Below are 27,926 nucleotides of genomic sequence, written 5' to 3'. Positions count from 1 at the left end.
CTTCTCTCAGCCTGACATACGCCCACAATATAATTAAGGGCATTCTCTGTCTTAGGTGAAGAGTTTACATGTGTATTTCGAAGTAAACAGTACAATTCATCAAACACTTGAAACCAAGTCATTTCTGACCTTAAGCAAAATGAAATGTTGTAAAATTGCATTTGTATGCATATGTAATGCAGATGAGCACATCAAGCTTTACAGAATGAAGATATTGCACAACTATCAAAAGCAAGCTTCTCTCAGCCTCATATGCTCCCAAAGTATACTAAAGGTAAATCTAAGTCAGTGGTGAAGAGTTTACATGTGTACTTCCAAGTAAACATTACAATTCATCACACTCTTGAAACCAAGTCAGCGCAGACCTGAAACAACAACAAATGATGTAAAATTGCTACTGTAAGCATATGTAATGCAGTTGGGCACATGTATTTTCAGAATGAAGATATAGCAAAACCATCCAAATCAAGCTTCGCTCAGAATGATATACGCCCACAATATAATTAAGGGCATTCTCTGTCTTAGGTGAAGAGTTTACATGTGTATTTCGAAGTAAACAGTACAATTCATCAAACACTTGAAACGAAGTCATTTCTGACCTTAAACAAAATGAAATGTTGTAAAATTGCATTTGAATGCATATGTAATGCAGATGAGCACATCAAGCTTTACAGAATGAAAATATTGCACAACCATCAAAAGCAAGCTTCTCTCAGCCTCATATGCTCCCAAAGTATACTAAAGGGAAATCTAAGTCATTGGTGAAGAGTTTACATTTGTATATCCTAGTAAACATTACAATTCATCACACTCTTGAAACCAAGTCAGTGCAGACCTGAAACAACAACAAATTATGTAAAATTGCTATTGAAAGCATTCGTAATGCAGTTGGGCACATGTATTTTCAGAATGAAGATATTGCAAAACCATCCAAATCAAGCTTCGCTCAGCCTGATATACGGCCACAATATAATTATGGGCATTCTCTGTCATAGGTGCAGAGTTTACATGAGTATTTGTAAGTAAACATTACAATTCAACACACTCTTGAAACCAAAGTCAGTGCAGACCTGAAACAACAACAGATGTTGTAAAATTGCATTTGGAAGCATATGTAATGCAGTTGAGCACATGTAACTTCAGAATGAAGATATAGCAAAACCATCCAAATCAAGCTTCTCTCAGCCTGACATACGCCCACAATATAATTAAGGGCATTCTCTGTTTTAGGTGAAGAGTTTACATGAGTATTTGTAAGTAAACATTACAATTCATCACACTCTTGAAACCAAGTCAGTGCAGACCTGAAACAACAACAAATTATGTAAAATTGCATTTGTAAGCATATGTAATCCAGTTGGGCACATGTAACTTCAGAATGATGATATAGCAAAACCATCCAAATCAAGCTTCTCTCAGCCTGACATACGCCCACAATATAATTAAGGGCATTCTCTGTCTTAGGTGAAGAGTTTACATGTGTATTTCGAAGTAAACAGTACAATTCATCAAACACTTGAAACCAAGTCATTTCTGACCTTAAGCAAAATGAAATGTTGTAAAATTGCATTTGTATGCATATGTAATGCAGATGAGCACATCAAGCTTTACAGAATGAAGATATTGCACAACTATCAAAAGCAAGCTTCTCTCAGCCTCATATGCTCCCAAAGTATACTAAAGGTAAATCTAAGTCAGTGGTGAAGAGTTTACATGTGTATTTCCAAGTAAACATTACAATTCATCACACTCTTGAAACCAAGTCAGCGCAGACCTGAAACAACAACAAATGATGTAAAATTGCTACTGTAAGCATATGTAATGCAGTTGGGCACATGTATTTTCAGAATGAAGATATAGCAAAACCATCCAAATCAAAATTCGGTCAGAATGATATACGCCCACAATATAATTAAGGGCATTCTCTGTCTTAGGTGAAGAGTTTACATGTGTATTTCGAAGTAAACAGTACAATTCATCAAACACTTGAAACGAAGTCATTTCTGACCTTAAACAAAATGAAATGTTGTAAAATTGCATTTGAATGCATATGTAATGCAGATGAGCACATCAAGCTTTACAGAATGAAAATATTGCACAACCATCAAAAGCAAGCTTCTCTCAGCCTCATATGCTCCCAAAGTATACTAAAGGGAAATCTAAGTCATTGGTGCAGAGTTTACATGAGTATTTGTCAGTGAACATTACAATTCATCACACTCTTGAAACCATGTCAGTGCAGACCTGAAACAACAACAAATGATGTAAAATTGCATTTGTAAGCATATGTAATCCAGTTGGGCACATGTAACTTCAGGATGAAGATATAGCAAAACCATCCAAATCAAGCTTCTCTCAGCCTGACATACGCCCACAATATAATTAAGGGCATTCTCTGTCTTAGGTGAAGAGTTTACATGTGTATTTCGAAGTAAACAGTACAATTCATCAAACACTTGAAACCAAGTCATTTCTGACCTTAAACAAAATGAAATGTTGTAAAATTGCATTTGTATGCATATGTAATGCAGATGAGCACATCAAGCTTTACAGAATGAAGATATTGCACAATTATCAAAAGCAAGCTTCTCTCAGCCTCATATGCTCCCAAAGTATACTAAAGGTAAATCTAAGTCATTGGTGAAGAGTTTACATGTGTATTTCCAAGTAAACATTACAATTCATCACACTCTTGAAACCAAGTCAGTGCAGACCTGAAACAACAACAAATGATGTAAAATTGCTATTGTAAGCATATGTAATGCAGTTGGGCACTTGTATTTTCAGAATGAAGATATAGCAAAACCATCCAAATCAAGCTTCTCTCAGCCTGATATACGCCCACAATATAATAAAGGGCATTCTCTGTCTTAGGTGAAGAGTTTACATGTGTATTTCGAAGTAAACATTACAATTTATCAAACGCTTGAAACCAAGTACGTTCTGACCTGAAACAACATGAAATGATGTAAAATTGCTATTGTAAGCATATGTAATGCAGTTGGGCACATGTAACTTCAGAATGAAGATATAGCAAAACCATCCAAATCAAGCTTCTCTCAGCCTGACATACGCCCACAATATAATTAAGGGCATTCTCTGTCTTAGGTGAAGAGTTTACATGTGTATTTCCAAGTAAACAGTACAATTCATCAAACACTTGAAACCAAGTCATTTCTGACCTTAAACAAAATGAAATGTTGTAAAATTGCATTTGTATGCATATGTAATGCAGATGAGCACATCAAGCTTTACAGAATGAAGATATTGCACAATTATCAAAAGCAAGCTTCTCTCAGCCTCATATGCTCCCAAAGTATACTAAAGGTAAATCTAAGTCATTGGTGAAGAGTTTACATGTGTATTTCCAAGTAAACATTACAATTCATCACACTCTTGAAACCAAGTCAGCGCAGACCTGAAACAACAACAAATGATGTAAAATTGCTATTGTAAGCATATGTAATGCAGTTGGGCACATGTATTTTCAGAATGAAGATATAGCAAAACCATCCAAATCAAGCTTCGCTCAGAATGATATACGCCCACAATATAATTAAGGGCATTCTCTGTCTTAGGTGAAGAGTTTACATGTGTATTTCGAAGTAAACAGTACAATTCATCAAACACTTGAAACGAACTCATTTCTGACCTTAAACAAAATGAAATGTTGTAAAATTGCATTTGTATGCATATGTAATGCAGATGAGCACATCAAGCTTTACAGAATGAAAATATTGCACAACCATCAAAAGCAAGCTTCTCTCAGCCTCATATGCTCCCAAAGTATACTAAAGGGAAATCTAAGTCATTGGTGAAGAGTTTACATGTGTATTTCGAAGTAAACAGTACAATTCATCAAACACTTGAAACGAAGTCATTTCTGACCTTAAACAAAATGAAATGTTGTAACATTGCATTTGTAAGCATATGTAATGCAGTTGAGCACATCAAACTTTACAGAATGAAGTTATTGCAAAAACATCAAAAGCAAGCTTCTCTCAGCTTGATATGCCCCCAACGCTACACTTAAGGCCATTCTCTGTCATAGGTGCAGAGTTTACATGAGTATTTGTAAGTAAACATTACAATTCATCACACTCTTGAAACCAAGTCAGTGCAGACCTGAAACAACAACAAATGATGTAAAATTGCTATTGTAAGCATATGTAATGCAGTTGGGCACATGTATTTTCAGAATGAAGATATAGCAAAACCATCCAAATCAAGCTTCTCTCAGCCTGATATACGCCCACAATATAATAAAGGGCATTCTCTGTCTTAGGTGAAGAGTTTACATGTGTATTTCGAAGTAAACATTACAATTTATCAAACGCTTGAAACCAAGTACGTTCTGACCTGAAACAACATGAAATGATGTAAAATTGCTATTGTAAGCATATGTAATGCAGTTGGGCACATGTAACTTCAGAATGAAGATATAGCAAAACCATCCAAATCAAGCTTCTCTCAGCCTGACATACGCCCACAATATAATTAAGGGCATTCTCTGTCTTAGGTGAAGAGTTTACATGTGTATTTCCAAGTAAACAGTACAATTCATCAAACACTTGAAACCAAGTCATTTCTGACCTTAAACAAAATGAAATGTTGTAAAATTGCATTTGTATGCATATGTAATGCAGATGAGCACATCAAGCTTTACAGAATGAAGATATTGCACAACTATCAAAAGCAAGCTTCTCTCAGCCTCATATGCTCCCAAAGTATACTAAAGGTAAATCTAAGTCAATGGTGAAGAGTTTACATGTGTATTTCCAAGTAAACATTACAATTCATCACACTCTTGAAACCAAGTCAGCGCAGACCTGAAACAACAACAAATGATGTAAAATTGCTATTGTAAGCATATGTAATGCAGTTGGGCACATGTATTTTCAGAATGAAGATATAGCAAAACCATCCAAAATAAGCTTCGCTCAGAATGATATACGCCCACAATATAATTAAGGGCATTCTCTGTCTTAGGTGAAGAGTTTACATGTGTATTTCGAAGTAAACAGTACAATTCATCAAACACTTGAAACGAAGTCATTTCTGACCTTAAACAAAATGAAATGTTGTAAAATTGCATTTGAATGCATATGTAATGCAGATGAGCACATCAAGCTTTACAGAATGAAAATATTGCACAACCATCAAAAGCAAGCTTCTCTCTGCCTCATATGCTCCCAAAGTATACTAAAGGGAAATCTAAGTCATTGGTGAAGAGTTTACATGTGTATTTCCAAGTAAACATTACAATTCATAAAACGCCTGAAACCAAGTCAGTTCTGACCTGAAACAACATGAAATGTTGTAACATTGCATTTGTAAGCATATGTAATGCAGTTGAGCACATCAAACTTTTCAGAATGAAGTTATTGCAAAAACATCAAAAGCAAGCTTCTCTCAGCCTGACATGCCCCCAGCGCTACACTAAAGGGCATTCTCTGTCATAGGTGCAGAGTTTACATGAGTATTTGTAAGTAAACATTACAATTCATCACACTCTTGAAACCAAGTCAGTGCAGACCTGAAACCACAACAAATGATGTAAAATTGCATTTGTAAGCATCTGTAATCCAGTTGGGCACATGTAACTTCAGAATGAAGATATAGCAAAACCATCCAAATCAAGCTTCTCTCAGCCTGACATACGCCCACAATATAATTAAGGGCATTCTCTGTCTTAGGTGAAGAGTTAACATGTGTATTTCGAAGTTAACAGTACAATTCATCAAACACTTGAAACCAAGTCATTTCTGACCTTAAACAAAATGAAATGTTGTAAAATTGCATTTGTATGCATATGTAATGCAGATGAGCACATCAAGCTTTACAGAATGAAGATATTGCACAACAATCAAAAGCAAGCTTCTCTCAGCCTCATATGCTCCCAAAGTATACTAAAGGTAAATCTAAGTCATTGGTGAAGAGTTTACATATGTATTTCCAAGTAAACATTACAATTCATCACACTCTTGAAACCAAGTCAGCGCAGACCTGAAACAACAACAAATTATGTAAAATTGCTATTGTAAGCATATGTAATGCAGTTGGGCACATGTATTTTCAGAATGAAGATATAGCAAAACCATCCAAATCAAGCTTCGCTCAGAATGATATACGCCCACAATATAATTAAGGGCATTCTCTGTCTTAGGTGAAGAGTTTACATGTGTATTTCGAAGTAAACAGTACAATTCATCAAACACTTGAAACGAAGTCATTTCTGACCTTAAACAAAATTAAATGTTGTAAAATTGCATTTGAATGCATATGTAATGCAGATGAGCACATCAAGCTTTACAGAATGAAAATATAGCACAACCATCAAAAGCAAACTTCTCTCAGCCTCATATGCTCCCAAAGTATACTAAAGGTAAATCTCAGTCATTGGTGAAGAGTTTACATGTGTATTTCGAAGTAAACATTACAATTCATCAAACTCTTGAAACCAAGTCAGTTCTGACCTGAAACAACATGATATGTTGTAAAATTGCATTTGTAAGGATATGTAATGCAGATGAGCACATCAAACTTTTCAGAATGAAGTTATTGCAAAAACATCAAAAGCAAGCTTCTCTCAGCCAGATATGCCCACACACTACACTTAAGGGCATTCTCTGTCATAGGTGAAGAGTTTACATGTGTATTTGTAAGTAAACATTACAATTCATCACACTCTTGAAACCAAGTCAGTGCAGACCTGAAACAACATAAAATGTTGTAAAATTGCTATTGTAAGCATATGTAATGCAGTTGGGCACATGTATTTTCAGAATGAAGATATAGCAAAACCATCCAAATCAAGCTTCGCTCAGCCTGATATACGCCCACAATATAATTAAGGGCATTCTCTGTCTTAGGTGAAGAGTTTACATGTGTATTTCGAAGTAAACAGTACAATTCATAAAACTCTTGAAACCAAGTCAGTTCTGACCTGAAACAACATGAAATGTTGTAAAATTGCATTTGTAAGCATATGTAATGCAGATGAGCACATCAAACTTTACAGAATGAAGTTATTGCAAAAACATCAAAAGCAAGCTTCTCTCAGCCTGATATGCCCACACACTACACTTAAGGGCATTCTCTGTCTTATGTGCAGAGTTTACATGTGTATTTCCAAGTAAACATTACAATTCATCACACTCTTGAAACCAAGTCAGTGCAGACCTGGAACAACAACAAATGATGTAAAATTGCAATTGTAAGCATATGTAATGCAGTTGGGAACATGTATTTTCAGAATGAAGATATAGCAAAACCATCCAAATCAAGCTTCGCTCAGCCTGATATACGCCCACCTTATAATTAAGGGCATTCTCTGTTTTAGGTGAAGAGTTTACATGTGTATTTGCAAGTAAACATTACAATTCATCAAACTCTTGAAACCAAGTCAGTTCTGACCTGAAACAACATGAAATGTTGTAAAATTGCATTTGTATGCATATGTAATGCAGATGAGCACATCAAACTTTACAGAATGAAGATATTGCAAAACCATCAAAAGCAAGCTTCTCTCAGCCTCATATGCTCCCAAAGTATACTAAAGGTAAATCTAAGTTAATGGTGAAGAGTTTACATGTGTATTTCCAAGTAAACATTACAATTCATCACACTCTTGAAACCAAGTCAGTGCAGACCTGAAACAACAACAAATGATGTAAAATTTCTATTGTAATCATATGTAATGCAGTTGGGCACATGTATTTTCAGATTGAAGATATAGCAAAACCATCCAAATCAAGCTTCGCTCAGCCTGATATACGCCCACAATATAATTAAGGGCATTCTCTGTTTTAGGTGAAGAGTTTACATGTGTATTTCGAAGAAAACATTACAATTTATCAAACACTTGAAACCAAGTCAGTTCTGACCTGAAACAACATAAAATGTTGTAAAATTGCATTTGTAAGCATATGTATTGCAGATGAGCACATCAAGCTTTACAGAATGTAGATATTGCACAACCATCAAAAGCAAGCTTCTCTCAGCCTCATATGCTCCCAAAGTATACTAAAGGTAAATCTCAGTCATTGGTGAAGAGTTTACATGTGTATTTCCAAGTAAGCATTACAATTCATAAAACGCTTGAAACCAAGTCAGTTCTGACCAGAAACAACAACAAATGATGTAAAATTGCTATTGTAAGCATATGTAATGCAGTTGGGCACATGTATTTTCAGATTGAAGATATAGCAAAACCATGCAAATCAGGCTTCGCTCAGCCTGATATACGCCCACAATATAATTAAGGGCATTCTCTGTTTTAGGTGAAGAGTTTACATGTGTATTTGCAAGTATACATTACAATTCATCAAACTCTTGAAACCAAGTCAGTTCTGACCTGAAACAACATGAAATGTTTGTAAAATTGCATTTGTAAGCATATGTAATGCAGATGAGCACATCAAACTTTACAGAATGAAGATATTGCACAACCATCAAAAGCAAGCTTCTCTCAGCCTCATATGCTCCCAAAGTATACTAAAGGGAAATCTAAGTCATTGGTGAAGAGTTTACATGTGTATTTCGAAGTAAACAGTACAATTCATCAAACACTTGAAACGAAGTCATTTCTGACCTTAAACAAAATGAAATGTTGTAACATTGCATTTGTAAGCATATGTAATGCAGTTGAGCACATCAAACTTTACAGAATGAAGTTATTGCAAAAACATCAAAAGCAAGCTTCTCTCAGCTTGATATGCCCCCAACGCTACACTTAAGGCCATTCTCTGTCATAGGTGCAGAGTTTACATGAGTATTTGTAAGTAAACATTACAATTCATCACACTCTTGAAACCAAGTCAGTGCAGACCTGAAACAACAACAAATGATGTAAAATTGCTATTGTAAGCATATGTAATGCAGTTGGGCACATGTATTTTCAGAATGAAGATATAGCAAAACCATCCAAATCAAGCTTCTCTCAGCCTGATATACGCCCACAATATAATAAAGGGCATTCTCTGTCTTAGGTGAAGAGTTTACATGTGTATTTCGAAGTAAACATTACAATTTATCAAACGCTTGAAACCAAGTACGTTCTGACCTGAAACAACATGAAATGATGTAAAATTGCTATTGTAAGCATATGTAATGCAGTTGGGCACATGTAACTTCAGAATGAAGATATAGCAAAACCATCCAAATCAAGCTTCTCTCAGCCTGACATACGCCCACAATATAATTAAGGGCATTCTCTGTCTTAGGTGAAGAGTTTACATGTGTATTTCCAAGTAAACAGTACAATTCATCAAACACTTGAAACCAAGTCATTTCTGACCTTAAACAAAATGAAATGTTGTAAAATTGCATTTGTATGCATATGTAATGCAGATGAGCACATCAAGCTTTACAGAATGAAGATATTGCACAACTATCAAAAGCAAGCTTCTCTCAGCCTCATATGCTCCCAAAGTATACTAAAGGTAAATCTAAGTCAATGGTGAAGAGTTTACATGTGTATTTCCAAGTAAACATTACAATTCATCACACTCTTGAAACCAAGTCAGCGCAGACCTGAAACAACAACAAATGATGTAAAATTGCTATTGTAAGCATATGTAATGCAGTTGGGCACATGTATTTTCAGAATGAAGATATAGCAAAACCATCCAAAATAAGCTTCGCTCAGAATGATATACGCCCACAATATAATTAAGGGCATTCTCTGTCTTAGGTGAAGAGTTTACATGTGTATTTCGACGTAAACAGTACAATTCATCAAACACTTGAAACGAAGTCATTTCTGACCTTAAACAAAATGAAATGTTGTAAAATTGCATTTGAATGCATATGTAATGCAGATGAGCACATCAAGCTTTACAGAATGAAAATATTGCACAACCATCAAAAGCAAGCTTCTCTCTGCCTCATATGCTCCCAAAGTATACTAAAGGGAAATCTAAGTCATTGGTGAAGAGTTTACATGTGTATTTCCAAGTAAACATTACAATTCATAAAACGCCTGAAACCAAGTCAGTTCTGACCTGAAACAACATGAAATGTTGTAACATTGCATTTGTAAGCATATGTAATGCAGTTGAGCACATCAAACTTTTCAGAATGAAGTTATTGCAAAAACATCAAAAGCAAGCTTCTCTCAGCCTGACATGCCCCCAGCGCTACACTAAAGGGCATTCTCTGTCATAGGTGCAGAGTTTACATGAGTATTTGTAAGTAAACATTACAATTCATCAAACTCTTGAAACCAAGTCAGTTCTGACCTGAAACAACATGAAATGTTTGTAAAATTGCATTTGTAAGCATATGTAATGCAGATGAGCACATCAAACTTTACAGAATGAAGATATTGCACAACCATCAAAAGCAAGCTTCTCTCAGCCTCATATGCTCCCAAAGTATACTAAAGGGAAATCTAAGTCATTGGTGAAGAGTTTACATGTGTATTTCGAAGTAAACAGTACAATTCATCAAACACTTGAAACGAAGTCATTTCTGACCTTAAACAAAATGAAATGTTGTAACATTGCATTTGTAAGCATATGTAATGCAGTTGAGCACATCAAACTTTACAGAATGAAGTTATTGCAAAAACATCAAAAGCAAGCTTCTCTCAGCTTGATATGCCCCCAACGCTACACTTAAGGCCATTCTCTGTCATAGGTGCAGAGTTTACATGAGTATTTGTAAGTAAACATTACAATTCATCACACTCTTGAAACCAAGTCAGTGCAGACCTGAAACAACAACAAATGATGTAAAATTGCTATTGTAAGCATATGTAATGCAGTTGGGCACATGTATTTTCAGAATGAAGATATAGCAAAACCATCCAAATCAAGCTTCTCTCAGCCTGATATACGCCCACAATATAATAAAGGGCATTCTCTGTCTTAGGTGAAGAGTTTACATGTGTATTTCGAAGTAAACATTACAATTTATCAAACGCTTGAAACCAAGTACGTTCTGACCTGAAACAACATGAAATGATGTAAAATTGCTATTGTAAGCATATGTAATGCAGTTGGGCACATGTAACTTCAGAATGAAGATATAGCAAAACCATCCAAATCAAGCTTCTCTCAGCCTGACATACGCCCACAATATAATTAAGGGCATTCTCTGTCTTAGGTGAAGAGTTTACATGTGTATTTCCAAGTAAACAGTACAATTCATCAAACACTTGAAACCAAGTCATTTCTGACCTTAAACAAAATGAAATGTTGTAAAATTGCATTTGTATGCATATGTAATGCAGATGAGCACATCAAGCTTTACAGAATGAAGATATTGCACAACTATCAAAAGCAAGCTTCTCTCAGCCTCATATGCTCCCAAAGTATACTAAAGGTAAATCTAAGTCAATGGTGAAGAGTTTACATGTGTATTTCCAAGTAAACATTACAATTCATCACACTCTTGAAACCAAGTCAGCGCAGACCTGAAACAACAACAAATGATGTAAAATTGCTATTGTAAGCATATGTAATGCAGTTGGGCACATGTATTTTCAGAATGAAGATATAGCAAAACCATCCAAAATAAGCTTCGCTCAGAATGATATACGCCCACAATATAATTAAGGGCATTCTCTGTCTTAGGTGAAGAGTTTACATGTGTATTTCGACGTAAACAGTACAATTCATCAAACACTTGAAACGAAGTCATTTCTGACCTTAAACAAAATGAAATGTTGTAAAATTGCATTTGAATGCATATGTAATGCAGATGAGCACATCAAGCTTTACAGAATGAAAATATTGCACAACCATCAAAAGCAAGCTTCTCTCTGCCTCATATGCTCCCAAAGTATACTAAAGGGAAATCTAAGTCATTGGTGAAGAGTTTACATGTGTATTTCCAAGTAAACATTACAATTCATAAAACGCCTGAAACCAAGTCAGTTCTGACCTGAAACAACATGAAATGTTGTAACATTGCATTTGTAAGCATATGTAATGCAGTTGAGCACATCAAACTTTTCAGAATGAAGTTATTGCAAAAACATCAAAAGCAAGCTTCTCTCAGCCTGACATGCCCCCAGCGCTACACTAAAGGGCATTCTCTGTCATAGGTGCAGAGTTTACATGAGTATTTGTAAGTAAACATTACAATTCATCACACTCTTGAAACCAAGTCAGTGCAGACCTGAAACCACAACAAATGATGTAAAATTGCATTTGTAAGCATCTGTAATCCAGTTGGGCACATGTAACTTCAGAATGAAGATATAGCAAAACCATCCAAATCAAGCGTCTCTCAGCCTGACATACGCCCACAATATAATTAAGGGCATTCTCTGTCTTAGGTGAAGAGTTAACATGTGTATTTCGAAGTTAACAGTACAATTCATCAAACACTTGAAACCAAGTCATTTCTGACCTTAAACAAAATGAAATGTTGTAAAATTGCATTTGTATGCATATGTAATGCAGATGAGCACATCAAGCTTTACAGAATGAAGATATTGCACAACAATCAAAAGCAAGCTTCTCTCAGCCTCATATGCTCCCAAAGTATACTAAAGGTAAATCTAAGTCATTGGTGAAGAGTTTACATATGTATTTCCAAGTAAACATTACAATTCATCACACTCTTGAAACCAAGTCAGCGCAGACCTGAAACAACAACAAATTATGTAAAATTGCTATTGTAAGCATATGTAATGCAGTTGGGCACATGTATTTTCAGAATGAAGATATAGCAAAACCATCCAAATCAAGCTTCGCTCAGAATGATATACGCCCACAATATAATTAAGGGCATTCTCTGTCTTAGGTGAAGAGTTTACATGTGTATTTCGAAGTAAACAGTACAATTCATCAAACACTTGAAACGAAGTCATTTCTGACCTTAAACAAAATTAAATGTTGTAAAATTGCATTTGAATGCATATGTAATGCAGATGAGCACATCAAGCTTTACAGAATGAAAATATAGCACAACCATCAAAAGCAAACTTCTCTCAGCCTCATATGCTCCCAAAGTATACTAAAGGTAAATCTCAGTCATTGGTGAAGAGTTTACATGTGTATTTCGAAGTAAACATTACAATTCATCAAACTCTTGAAACCAAGTCAGTTCTGACCTGAAACAACATGATATGTTGTAAAATTGCATTTGTAAGGATATGTAATGCAGATGAGCACATCAAACTTTTCAGAATGAAGTTATTGCAAAAACATCAAAAGCAAGCTTCTCTCAGCCAGATATGCCCACACACTACACTTAAGGGCATTCTCTGTCATAGGTGAAGAGTTTACATGTGTATTTGTAAGTAAACATTACAATTCATCACACTCTTGAAACCAAGTCAGTGCAGACCTGAAACCACAACAAATGATGTAAAATTGCATTTGTAAGCATCTGTAATCCAGTTGGGCACATGTAACTTCAGAATGAAGATATAGCAAAACCATCCAAATCAAGCGTCTCTCAGCCTGACATACGCCCACAATATAATTAAGGGCATTCTCTGTCTTAGGTGAAGAGTTAACATGTGTATTTCGAAGTTAACAGTACAATTCATCAAACACTTGAAACCAAGTCATTTCTGACCTTAAACAAAATGAAATGTTGTAAAATTGCATTTGTATGCATATGTAATGCAGATGAGCACATCAAGCTTTACAGAATGAAGATATTGCACAACAATCAAAAGCAAGCTTCTCTCAGCCTCATATGCTCCCAAAGTATACTAAAGGTAAATCTAAGTCATTGGTGAAGAGTTTACATATGTATTTCCAAGTAAACATTACAATTCATCACACTCTTGAAACCAAGTCAGCGCAGACCTGAAACAACAACAAATTATGTAAAATTGCTATTGTAAGCATATGTAATGCAGTTGGGCACATGTATTTTCAGAATGAAGATATAGCAAAACCATCCAAATCAAGCTTCGCTCAGAATGATATACGCCCACAATATAATTAAGGGCATTCTCTGTCTTAGGTGAAGAGTTTACATGTGTATTTCGAAGTAAACAGTACAATTCATCAAACACTTGAAACGAAGTCATTTCTGACCTTAAACAAAATTAAATGTTGTAAAATTGCATTTGAATGCATATGTAATGCAGATGAGCACATCAAGCTTTACAGAATGAAAATATAGCACAACCATCAAAAGCAAACTTCTCTCAGCCTCATATGCTCCCAAAGTATACTAAAGGTAAATCTCAGTCATTGGTGAAGAGTTTACATGTGTATTTCGAAGTAAACATTACAATTCATCAAACTCTTGAAACCAAGTCAGTTCTGACCTGAAACAACATGATATGTTGTAAAATTGCATTTGTAAGGATATGTAATGCAGATGAGCACATCAAACTTTTCAGAATGAAGTTATTGCAAAAACATCAAAAGCAAGCTTCTCTCAGCCAGATATGCCCACACACTACACTTAAGGGCATTCTCTGTCATAGGTGAAGAGTTTACATGTGTATTTGTAAGTAAACATTACAATTCATCACACTCTTGAAACCAAGTCAGTGCAGACCTGAAACAACATAAAATGTTGTAAAATTGCTATTGTAAGCATATGTAATGCAGTTGGGCACATGTATTTTCAGAATGAAGATATAGCAAAACCATCCAAATCAAGCTTCGCTCAGCCTGATATACGCCCACAATATAATTAAGGGCATTCTCTGTCTTAGGTGAAGAGTTTACATGTGTATTTCGAAGTAAACAGTACAATTCATAAAACTCTTGAAACCAAGTCAGTTCTGACCTGAAACAACATGAAATGTTGTAAAATTGCATTTGTAAGCATATGTAATGCAGATGAGCACATCAAACTTTACAGAATGAAGTTATTGCAAAAACATCAAAAGCAAGCTTCTCTCAGCCTGATATGCCCACACACTACACTTAAGGGCATTCTCTGTCTTATGTGCAGAGTTTACATGTGTATTTCCAAGTAAACATTACAATTCATCACACTCTTGAAACCAAGTCAGTGCAGACCTGGAACAACAACAAATGATGTAAAATTGCTATTGTAAGCATATGTAATGCAGTTGGGAACATGTATTTTCAGAATGAAGATATAGCAAAACCATCCAAATCAAGCTTCGCTCAGCCTGATATACGCCCACCTTATAATTAAGGGCATTCTCTGTTTTAGGTGAAGAGTTTACATGTGTATTTGCAAGTAAACATTACAATTCATCAAACTCTTGAAACCAAGTCAGTTCTGACCTGAAACAACATGAAATGTTGTAAAATTGCATTTGTATGCATATGTAATGCAGATGAGCACATCAAACTTTACAGAATGAAGATATTGCAAAACCATCAAAAGCAAGCTTCTCTCAGCCTCATATGCTCCCAAAGTATACTAAAGGTAAATCTAAGTTAATGGTGAAGAGTTTACATGTGTATTTCCAAGTAAACATTACAATTCATCACACTCTTGAAACCAAGTCAGTGCAGACCTGAAACAACAACAAATGATGTAAAATTTCTATTGTAATCATATGTAATGCAGTTGGGCACATGTATTTTCAGATTGAAGATATAGCAAAACCATCCAAATCAAGCTTCGCTCAGCCTGATATACGCCCACAATATAATTAAGGGCATTCTCTGTTTTAGGTGAAGAGTTTACATGTGTATTTCGAAGAAAACATTACAATTTATCAAACACTTGAAACCAAGTCAGTTCTGACCTGAAACAACATAAAATGTTGTAAAATTGCATTTGTAAGCATATGTATTGCAGATGAGCACATCATGCTTTACAGAATGTAAATATTGCACAACCATCAAAAGCAAGCTTCTCTCAGCCTCATATGCTCCCAAAGTATACTAAAGGTAAATCTCAGTCATTGGTGAAGAGTTTACATGTGTATTTCCAAGTAAGCATTACAATTCATAAAACGCTTGAAACCAAGTCAGTTCTGACCAGAAACAACAACAAATGATGTAAAATTGCTATTGTAAGCATATGTAATGCAGTTGGGCACATGTATTTTCAGATTGAAGATATAGCAAAACCATCCAAATCAGGCTTCGCTCAGCCTGATATACGCCCACAATATAATTAAGGGCATTCTCTGTTTTAGGTGAAGAGTTTACATGTGTATTTGCAAGTATACATTACAATTCATCAAACTCTTGAAACCAAGTCAGTTCTGACCTGAAACAACATGAAATGTTTGTAAAATTGCATTTGTAAGCATATGTAATGCAGATGAGCACATCAAACTTTATAGAATGATGTTATTGCAAAAACATCAAAGCAAGCTTCTCTCAGCCTGATATGCCCACACACTACACTTAAGGACATTCTCTGTCTTAGGTGAAGAGTTTACATGTGAATTTCGAAGAAAACATTACAATTCATCAAACACTTGAAACCAAGTCAGTTCTGACCTGAAACAACATAAAATGTTGTAAAATTGCATTTGTAAGCATATGTATTGCAGATGAGCACATCAAGCTTTACAGAATGTAGATATTGCACAACCATCAGAAGCAAGCTTCTCTCAGCCTCATATGCTCCCAAAGTATACTAAAGGTAAATCTCAGTCATTGGTGAAGAGTTTACATGTGTATTTCCAAGTAAGCATTACAATTCATAAAACGCTTGAAACCAAGTCAGTTCTGACCTGAAACAACATGAAATGTTGTAAAATTGCATTTGGAAGCATATGTAATGCAGTTGAGCACATCAAACTTTACAGAATGAAGTTATTGCAAAAACATCAAAAGCAAGCTTCTCTCAGCCTGACATGCCCCCAACGCTACACTTAAGGGCATTCTCTGTCATAGGTGCAGAGTTTACATGAGTATTTGTAAGTAAACATTACAATTCATCACACTCTTGAAACCAAGTCAGTGCAGACCTGAAACAACAACAAATGATGTAAAATTGCATTTGTAAGCATATGTAATCCAGTTGGGCACATGTAACTTCAGAATGAAGATATAGCAAAACCATCCAAATCAAGCTTCTCTCAGCCTGACATACGCCCACAATATAATTAAGGGCATTCTCTGTCTTAGGTGAAGAGTTTACATGTGTATTTCCAAGTAAACAGTACAATTCATCAAACACTTGAAACCAAGTCATTTCTGACCTTAAACAAAATGAAATGTTGTAAAATTGCATTTGTATGCATATGTAATGCAGATGAGCACATCAAGCTTTACAGAATGAAGATATTGCAAAACTATCAAAAGCAAGCTTCTCTCAGCCTCATATGCTCCCAAAGTATACTAAAGGTAAATCTAAGTCATTGGTGAAGAGTTTACATGTGTATTTCCAAGTAAACATTACAATTCATCACACTCTTGATACCAAGTCAGCGCAGACCTGAAACAACAACAAAAGTTGTAAAATTGCTATTGTAAGCATATGTAATGCAGTTGGGCACATGTATTTTCAGAATGAAGATATAGCAAAACCATCCAAATCAAGCTTCGCTCAGAATGATATACGCCCACAATATAATTATGGGCATTCTCTGTCTTAGGTGAAGAGTTTACATGTGCAAAATTGCATTCAGGTCAGAACTGACTTGGTTTCAAGCGTTTTATGAATTGTAATGTTCTGACATTAGTCAGTTCTGACCTGAAACAACATGAAATGTTGTAACATTGCATTTGTAAGCATATGTAATGCAGTTGAGCACATCAAACTTTACAGAATGAAGTTATTGCAAAAACATCAAAAGCAAGCTTCTCTCAGCCTGACATGCCCCCAACGCTACACTTAAGGGCATTCTCTGTCATAGGTGCAGAATTTTCATGAGTATTTGTAAGTAAACATTACAATTCATCACACTCTTGAAACCAAGTCAGTTCTGACCTGAAACAACAACAAATGATGTAAAATTGCTATTGGATGCATATGTAATCCAGTTGGGCACATGTAACTTCAGAATGAAGATATAGCAAAACCATCCAAATCAAGCTTCTCACAGCCTGACATACGCCCACAATATAATTAAGGGCATTCTCTGTCTTAGGTGAAGAGTTTACATATGAATTTCGAAGTAAACATTACAATTCATCAAACACTTGAAATCAAGTCAGTTCTGACCTGAAACAACATGAAATGTTGTAAAATTGCATTTGTAAGCATATGTAAAGCAGATAAGCACATTAAGCTTTACAGAATGAAGATATTGCACAACCATCAAAAGTAAGCTTCTCTCAGCCTCATATGCTCCCAAAGTATAGTAAAGGTAAATCTCAGTCATTGGTGAAGAGTTTACATGTGTATTTCCAAGTTAACATTACAATTCATAAAACGCTTGAAACCAAGTCAGTTCTGACCTGAAACAACATGAAATGTTGTAACATTGCATTTATAATCATATGTAATGCAGTTGATCACATCAAACTTTACAGAATGAAATTAATGCAAAACCATCAAAAGCAAGCTTCTCTCAGCCTGATATGCCCCCACACTACACTTAAGGGCATTCTCTGTCATAGGTGCAGAGTTTACATGAGTATTTGTAAGTAAACATTACAATTCATCACACTCTTGAAACCAAGTCAGTGCAGACCTGAAACAACAACAAATGATGTAAAATTGCTATTGTAAGCAAATGTAATGCAGTTGGGCACATGTATTTTCAGAATGAAGATATAGCAAAACCATCCAAATCAAGCTTCGCTCAGCCTGATATACGCCCACAATATAATTAAGGGCATTCTCTGTCTTAGGTGAAGAGTTTACATGTGTATTTCGAAGTAAACAGTACAATTAATCAAACACTTGAAACCAAGTCAGTTCTGACCTTAAACAAAATGAAATGATGTAAAATTGCATTTATATGCATATGTAATGCAGATGAGCACATCAAACTTTACAGAATGAAGATATTGCACAACCATCAAAAGCAAGCTTCTCTCAGCCTCATATGCTCCCAAAGTATACTAAAGGTAAATCTAAGTCAATGGTGAAGAGTTTACATGTGTATTTCCAAGTAAACATTACAATTCATCACACTCTTGAAACCAAGTCAGTGCAGACCTGAAACAACAACAAATGATGTAAAATTGCTATTGTAAGCATATGTAATGCAGTTGGGCACATGTATTTTCAGATTGAAGATATAGCAAAACCATCCAAATCAGGCTTCGCTCAGCCTGATATACGCCCACAATATAATTAAGGGCATTCTCTGTTTTAGGTGAACAGTTTACATGTGTATTTGCAAGTATACATTACAATTCATCAATCTCTTGAAACCAAGTCAGTTCTGACCTGAAACAACATGAAATGTTTGTAAAATTGCATTTGTAAGCATATGTATTGCAGATGAGCACATCAAGCTTTACAGAATGTAGATATTGCACAACCATCAAAAGCAAGCTTCTCTCAACCTCATATGCTCCCAAAGTATACTAAAGGTAAATCTCAGTCACTGGTGATGAGTTTACATGTGTATTTCCAAGTAAGCATTACAATTCATAAAACGCTTGAAACCCAGTCAGTTCTGACCTGAAACAACATGAAATGTTGTTAAATTGCATTTGTAAGCATATGTAATGCAGTTGAGCACATCAAACTTTACAGAATGAAGTTATTACAAAAACATCAAAAGCAAGCTTCTCTCAGCCTGATATGCCCCCAACGCTACACTTAAGGGCAATCTCTGTCATAGGTGCAGAGTTTACATGAGTATTTGTAAGTAAACATTACAATTCATCACACTCTTGAAACCAAGTCAGTGCAGACCTGAAACAACAACAAATGATGTAAAATTGCTATTGTAAGCAAATGTAATGCAGTTGGGCACATGTATTTTCAGAATGAAGATATAGCAAAACCATCCAAATCAAGCTTCGCTCAGCCTGATATACGCCCACAATATAATTAAGGGCATTCTCTGTCTTAGGTGAAGAGTTTACATGTGTATTTCGAAGTAGACAGTACAATTAATCAAACACTTGAAACCAAGTCAGTTCTGACCTTAAACAAAATGAAATGATGTAAAATTGCATTTGTATGCATATGTAATGCAGATGAGCACATCAAACTTTACAGAATGAAGATATTGCACAACCATCAAAAGCAAGCTTCTCTCAGCCTCATTTGCTCCCAAAGTATACTAAAGGTAAATCTAAGTCAATGGTGAAGAGTTTACATGTGTATTTCCAAGTAAACATTACAATTCATCACACTCTTGAAACCAAGTCAGTGCAGACCTGAAACAACAACAAATGATGTAAAATTGCTATTGTAAGCATATGTAATGCAGTTGGGCACATGTATTTTCAGAATGAAGATATAGCAAAACCATCCAAATCAAGCTTCGCTCAGCCTGATATACGCCCACAATATAATTAAGGGCATTCTCTGTTTTAGGTGAAGAGTTTACATGTGTATTTGCAAGTATACATTACAATTCATCAAACTCTTGAAACCAAGTCAGTTCTGACCTGAAACAACATGAAATGTTGTAAAATTGCATTTGTAAGCATATGTAATGCAGATGAGCACATAAAACTTTACAGAATGAAGTTATTGGAAAACCATCCAAAGCAAGCTTCTCTCAGCCTGATATGCCCACACACTACACTTAAGGACATTCTCTGTCTTAGGTGAAGAGTTTACATGTGAATTTCGAAGAAAACATTACAATTCATCAAACACTTGAAACCAAGTCAGTTCTGACCTGAAACAACATAAAATGTTGTAAAATTGCATTTGTAAGCATATGTATTGCAGATGAGCACATCAAGCTTTACAGAATGTAGATATTGCACAACCATCAGAAGCAAGCTTCTCTCAGCCTCATATGCTCCCAAAGTATACTAAAGGTAAATCTCAGTCATTGGTGAAGAGTTTACATGTGTATTTCCAAGTAAGCATTACAATTCATAAAACGCTTGAAACCAAGTCAGTTCTGACCTGAAACAACATGAAATGTTGTAAAATTGCATTTGGAAGCATATGTAATGCAGTTGAGCACATCAAACTTTACAGAATGAAGTTATTGCAAAAACATCAAAAGCAAGCTTCTCTCAGCCTGACATGCCCCCAACGCTACACTTAAGGGCATTCTCTGTCATAGGTGCAGAGTTTACATGAGTATTTGTAAGTAAACATTACAATTCATCACACTCTTGAAACCAAGTCAGTGCAGACCTGAAACAACAACAAATGATGTAAAATTGCATTTGTAAGCATATGTAATCCAGTTGGGCACATGTAACTTCAGAATGAAGATATAGCAAAACCATCCAAATCAAGCTTCTCTCAGCCTGACATACGCCCACAATATAATTAAGGGCATTCTCTGTCTTAGGTGAAGAGTTTACATGTGTATTTCGAAGTAAACAGTACAATTCATCAAACACTTGAAACCAAGTCATTTCTGACCTTAAACAAAATGAAATGTTGTAAAATTGCATTTGTATGCATATGTAATGCAGATGAGCACATCAAGCTTTACAGAATGAAGATATTGCAAAACTATCAAAAGCAAGCTTCTCTCAGCCTCATATGCTCCCAAAGTATACTAAAGGTAAATCTAAGTCATTGGTGAAGAGTTTACATGTGTATTTCCAAGTAAACATTACAATTCATCACACTCTTGATACCAAGTCAGCGCAGACCTGAAACAACAACAAAAGTTGTAAAATTGCTATTGTAAGCATATGTAATGCAGTTGGGCACATGTATTTTCAGAATGAAGATATAGCAAAACCATCCAAATCAAGCTTCGCTCAGAATGATATACGCCCACAATATAATTATGGGCATTCTCTGTCTTAGGTGAAGAGTTTACATGTGCAAAATTGCATTCAGGTCAGAACTGACTTGGTTTCAAGTGTTTTATGAATTGTAATGTTCTGACATTAGTCAGTTCTGACCTGAAACAACATGAAATGTTGTAACATTGCATTTGTAAGCATATGTAATGCAGTTGAGCACATCAAACTTTACAGAATGAAGTTATTGCAAAAACATCAAAAGCAAGCTTCTCTCAGCCTGACATGCCCCCAACGCTACACTTAAGGGCATTCTCTGTCATAGGTGCAGAATTTTCAAGAGTATTTGTAAGTAAACATTACAATTCATCACACTCTTGAAACCAAGTCAGTTCTGACCTGAAACAACAACAAATGATGTAAAATTGCTATTGGATGCATATGTAATCCAGTTGGGCACATGTAACTTCAGAATGAAGATATAGCAAAACCATCCAAATCAAGCTTCTCACAGCCTGACATACGCCCACAATATAATTAAGGGCATTCTCTGTCTTAGGTGAAGAGTTTACATATGAATTTCGAAGTAAACATTACAATTCATCACACACTTGAAATCAAGTCAGTTCTGACCTGAAACAACATGAAATGTTGTAAAATTGCATTTGTAAGCATATGTAAAGCAGATAAGCACATTAAGCTTTACAGAATGAAGATATTGCACAACCATCAAAAGTAAGCTTCTCTCAGCCTCATATGCTCCCAAAGTATAGTAAAGGTAAATCTCAGTCATTGGTGAAGAGTTTACATGTGTATTTCCAAGTTAACATTACAATTCATAAAACGCTTGAAACCAAGTCAGTTCTGACCTGAAACAACATGAAATGTTGTAACATTGCATTTATAATCATATGTAATGCAGTTGATCACATCAAACTTTACAGAATGAAATTAATGCAAAACCATCAAAAGCAAGCTTCTCTCAGCCTGATATGCCCCCACACTACACTTAAGGGCATTCTCTGTCATAGGTGCAGAGTTTACATGAGTATTTGTAAGTAAACATTACAATTCATCACACTCTTGAAACCAAGTCAGTGCAGACCTGAAACAACAACAAATGATGTAAAATTGCTATTGTAAGCAAATGTAATGCAGTTGGGCACATGTATTTTCAGAATGAAGATATAGCAAAACCATCCAAATCAAGCTTCGCTCAGCCTGATATACGCCCACAATATAATTAAGGGCATTCTCTGTCTTAGGTGAAGAGTTTACATGTGTATTTCGAAGTAAACAGTACAATTAATCAAACACTTGAAACCAAGTCAGTTCTGACCTTAAACAAAATGAAATGATGTAAAATTGCATTTGTATGCATATGTAATGCAGATGAGCACATCAAACTTTACAGAATGAAGATATTGCACAACCATCAAAAGCAAGCTTCTCTCAGCCTCATATGCTCCCAAAGTATACTAAAGGTAAATCTAAGTCAATGGTGAAGAGTTTACATGTGTATTTCCAAGTAAACATTACAATTCATCACACTCTTGAAACCAAGTCAGTGCAGACCTGAAACAACAACAAATGATGTAAAATTGCTATTGTAAGCATATGTAATGCAGTTGGGCACATGTATTTTCAGAATGAAGATATAGCAAAACCATCCAAATCAAGCTTCGCTCAGCCTGATATACGCCCACAATATAATTAAGGGCATTCTCTGTTTTAGGTGAAGAGTTTACATGTGTATTTGCAAGTATACATTACAATTCATCAAACTCTTGAAACCAAGTCAGTTCTGACCTGAAACAACATGAAATGTTGTAAAATTGCATTTGTAAGCATATGTAATGCAGATGAGCACATAAAACTTTACAGAATGAAGTTATTGCAAAACCATCCAAAGCAAGCTTCTCTCAGCCTGATATGCCCACACACTACACTTAAGGACATTCTCTGTCTTAGGTGAAGAGTTTACATGTGAATTTCGAAGAAAACATTACAATTTATCAAACACTTGAAACCAAGTCAGTTCTGACCTGAAACAACATAAAATGTTGTAAAACTGCATTTGTAAGCATATGTATTGCAGATGAGCACATCAAGCTTTACAGAATGTAGATATTGCACAACCATCAGAAGCATGCTTCTCTCAGCCTCATATGCTCCCAAAGTATACTAAAGGTAAATCTCAGTCATTGGTGAAGAGTTTACATGTGTATTTCCAAGTAAGCATTACAATTCATAAAACGCTTGAAACCAAGTCAGTTCTGACCTGAAACAACATGAAATGTTGTAAAATTGCATTTGGAAGCATATGTAATGCAGTTGAGCACATCAAACTTTACAGAATGAAGTTATTGCAAAAACATCAAAAGCAAGCTTCTCTCAGCCTGACATGCCCCCAACGCTACACTTAAGGGCATTCTCTGTCATAGGTGCAGAGTTTACATGAGTATTTGTAAGTAAACATTACAATTCATCACACTCTTGAAACCAAGTCAGTGCAGACCTGAAACAACAACAAATGATGTAAAATTGCATTTGTAAGCATATGTAATCCAGTTGGGCACATGTAACTTCAGAATGAAGATATAGCAAAACCATCCAAATCAAGCTTCTCTCAGCCTGACATACGCCCACAATATAATTAAGGGCATTCTCTGTCTTAGGTGAAGAGTTTACATGTGTATTTCCAAGTAAACAGTACAATTCATCAAACACTTGAAACCAAGTCATTTCTGACCTTAAACAAAATGAAATGTTGTAAAATTGCATTTGTATGCATATGTAATGCAGATGAGCACATCAAGCTTTACAGAATGAAGATATTGCAAAACTATCAAAAGCAAGCTTCTCTCAGCCTCATATGCTCCCAAAGTATACTAAAGGTAAATCTAAGTCATTGGTGAAGAGTTTACATGTGTATTTCCAAGTAAACATTACAATTCATCACACTCTTGATACCAAGTCAGCGCAGACCTGAAACTACAACAAAAGTTGTAAAATTGCTATTGTAAGCATATGTAATGCAGTTGGGCACATGTATTTTCAGAATGAAGATATAGCAAAACCATCCAAATCAAGCTTCGCTCAGAATGATATACGCCCACAATATAATTAAGGGCATTCTCTGTCTTAGGTGAAGAGTTTACATGTGCAAAATTGCATTCAGGTCAGAACTGACTTGGTTTCAAGCGTTTTATGAATTGTAATGTTCTGACATTAGTCAGTTCTGACCTGAAACAACATGAAATGTTGTAACATTGCATTTGTAAGCATATGTAATGCAGTTGAGCACATCAAACTTTACAGAATGAAGTTATTGCAAAAACATCAAAAGCAAGCTTCTCTCAGCCTGACATGCCCCCAACGCTACACTTAAGGGCATTCTCTGTCATAGGTGCAGAATTTTCATGAGTATTTGTAAGTAAACATTACAATTCATCACACTCTTGAAACCAAGTCAGTTCTGACCTGAAACAACAACAAATGATGTAAAATTGCTATTGGATGCATATGTAATCCAGTTGGGCACATGTAACTTCAGAATGAAGATATAGCAAAACCATCCAAATCAAGCTTCTCTCAGCCTGACATACGCCCACAATATAATTAAGGGCATTCTCTGTCTTAGGTGAAGAGTTTACATATGAATTTCGAAGTAAACATTACAATTCATCAAACACTTGAAATCAAGTCAGTTCTGACCTTAAACAACATGAAATGTTGTAAAATTGCATTTGTAAGCATATGTAAAGCAGATAAGCACATTAAGCTTTACAGAATGAAGATATTGCACAACCATCAAAAGTAAGCTTCTCTCAGCCTCATTTGCTCCCAAAGTATAGTAAAGGTAAATCTCAGTCATTGGTGAAGAGTTTACATGTGTATTTCCAAGTAAGCATTACAATTCATCACACTTTTAAAAACAAGTCAGTTCTGACCTGAAACAACATGATATGTTGTAACATTGCATTTGTAAGCATATTTAATCCAATTGGGCAAATGTAACTTCAGAATGAAGATATAGCAAAACCATCCAAATCAAGCATCTCTCAGCCTGATATACGCCCACAATATATTTAAGTGCATTCTCTGTCTTAGGTGAAGAGTTTACATGTGTATTTGCAAGTTAACATTACAATTCATCAAAAGATTGAAACCAAGTCAGTTCTGACCTGAAACAACATGAAATTTTTGTAAAATTGCATTTGTAAGCATATGTAATTGAGCACATCAAACTTTACAGAATGAAGTTATTGCAAAAACATCAAAAGCAACCTTCTCTCAGCCTGATATGCCCCCAAACAACATGAAATGTTGTAAAATTGCATTTGTAAGCATATGTAATGCAGTTGAGCACATCTAACTTTACAGAATGAAGATATTGCAAAACCATCCAAATCAAGCTTCTCTCAGCTTGATATGCTTCCACACCATACATAAGGGCATTCTCTATCATAGGTGAAGAGTTTACATGTGTATTTGCAAGTTTACATTACAATTCATCAAACTCTTGAAACCAAGTCAGTTCTGACCTGAAACAACATGAAATGTTGTAAAATTGCATTTGTAAGCATATGTAATGCAGTTGAGCACATCTAACTTTACAGAATGAAGATATTGCAAAAGCATCCAAATCAAGCTTCTCTCAGCTTGATATGCTTCCACACCATACATAAGGGCATTCTCTATCATAGGTGAAGAGTTTACATGTGTATTTGCAAGTTTACATTACAATTCATCAAACTCTTGAAACCAAGTCAGTTCTGACCTGAAACAACATGAAATGTTGTAAAATTGCATTTGTAAACCATCCAAATCAAGCTTTTCTCAGCTTGATATTCTTCCACACCATACATAAGGGCATTCTCTATCATAGGTGAAGAGTTTACATGTGTATTTGCAAGTTTACATTACAATTCATCAAACTCTTGAAACCAAGTCAGTTCTGACCTGAAACAACATGAAATGTTGTAAAATTGCATTTGTAAGCATATGTAATGCAGTTGAGCACATCTAACTTTACAGAATGAAGATATTGCAAAACCATCCAAATCAAGCTTCTCTCAGCTTGATATGCTTCCACACCATACATAAGGGCATTCTCTATCATAGGTGAAGAGTTTACATGTGTATTTGCAAGTTTACATTACAATTCATCAACCTCTTGAAACCAAGTCAGTTCTGACCTGAAACAACATGAAATGTTGTAAAATTGCATTTTGTAAGCATATGTAATGCAGTTGAGCACATCTAACTTTACAGAATGAAGATATTGCAAAAGCATCCAAATCAAGCTTCTCTCAGCTTGATATGCTTCCACACCATACATAAGGGCATTGTCTATCATAGGTGAAGAGTTTACATGTGTATTTGCAAGTTTACATTACAATTCATCAAACTCTTGAAACCAAGTCAGTTCTGACCTGAAACAACATGAAATGTTGTAAAATTGCATTTGTAAGCATATGTAATGCAGTTGAGCACAACTAACTTTACAGAATGAAGATATTGCAAAAGAATCCAAATCAAGCTTCTCTCAGCTTGATATGCTTCCACACCATACATAAGGGCATTCTCTATCATAGGTGAAGAGTTTACATGTGTATTTGCAAGTTTACATTACAATTCATCAAACTCTTGAAACCAAGTCAGTTCTGACCTGAAACAACATGAAATGTTGTAAAATTGCATTTGTAAGCATATGTAATGCAGTTGGGCACATCTAACTTTACAGAATAAAGATATTGCAAAACCATCCAAATCAAGCTTCTCTCAGCTTGATATGCTTCCACACCATACATAAGGGCATTCTCTATCATAGGTGAAGAGTTTACATGTGTATTTGCAAGTTTACATTACAATTCATCAACCTCTTGAAACCAAGTCAGTTCTGACCTGAAACAACATGAAATGTTGTAAAATTGCATTTGTAAGCATATGTAATGCAGTTGAGCACATCTAACTTTACAGAATGAAGATATTGCAAAACCATCCAAATCAAGCTTCTCTCAGCTTGATATGCTTCCACACCATACATAAGGGCATTCTCTATCATAGGTGAAGAGTTTACATGTGTATTTGCAAGTTTACATTACAATTCATCAAACTCTTGAAACCAAGTCAGTTCTGACCTGAACATGAAATGTTGTAAAATTGCAGTTGTAAACCATCCAAATCAAGCTTCTCTCAGCTTGATATGCTTCCACACCATACATAAGGGCATTCTCTATCATAGGTGAAGAGTTTACATGT

The sequence above is a fragment of the Amia ocellicauda genome, chromosome 2 (genome assembly GCF_036373705.1).
Source record: "Amia ocellicauda isolate fAmiCal2 chromosome 2, fAmiCal2.hap1, whole genome shotgun sequence".
NCBI lineage: Eukaryota > Metazoa > Chordata > Actinopteri > Amiiformes > Amiidae > Amia > Amia ocellicauda.
This window is presented reverse-complemented; position numbering follows the sequence as displayed.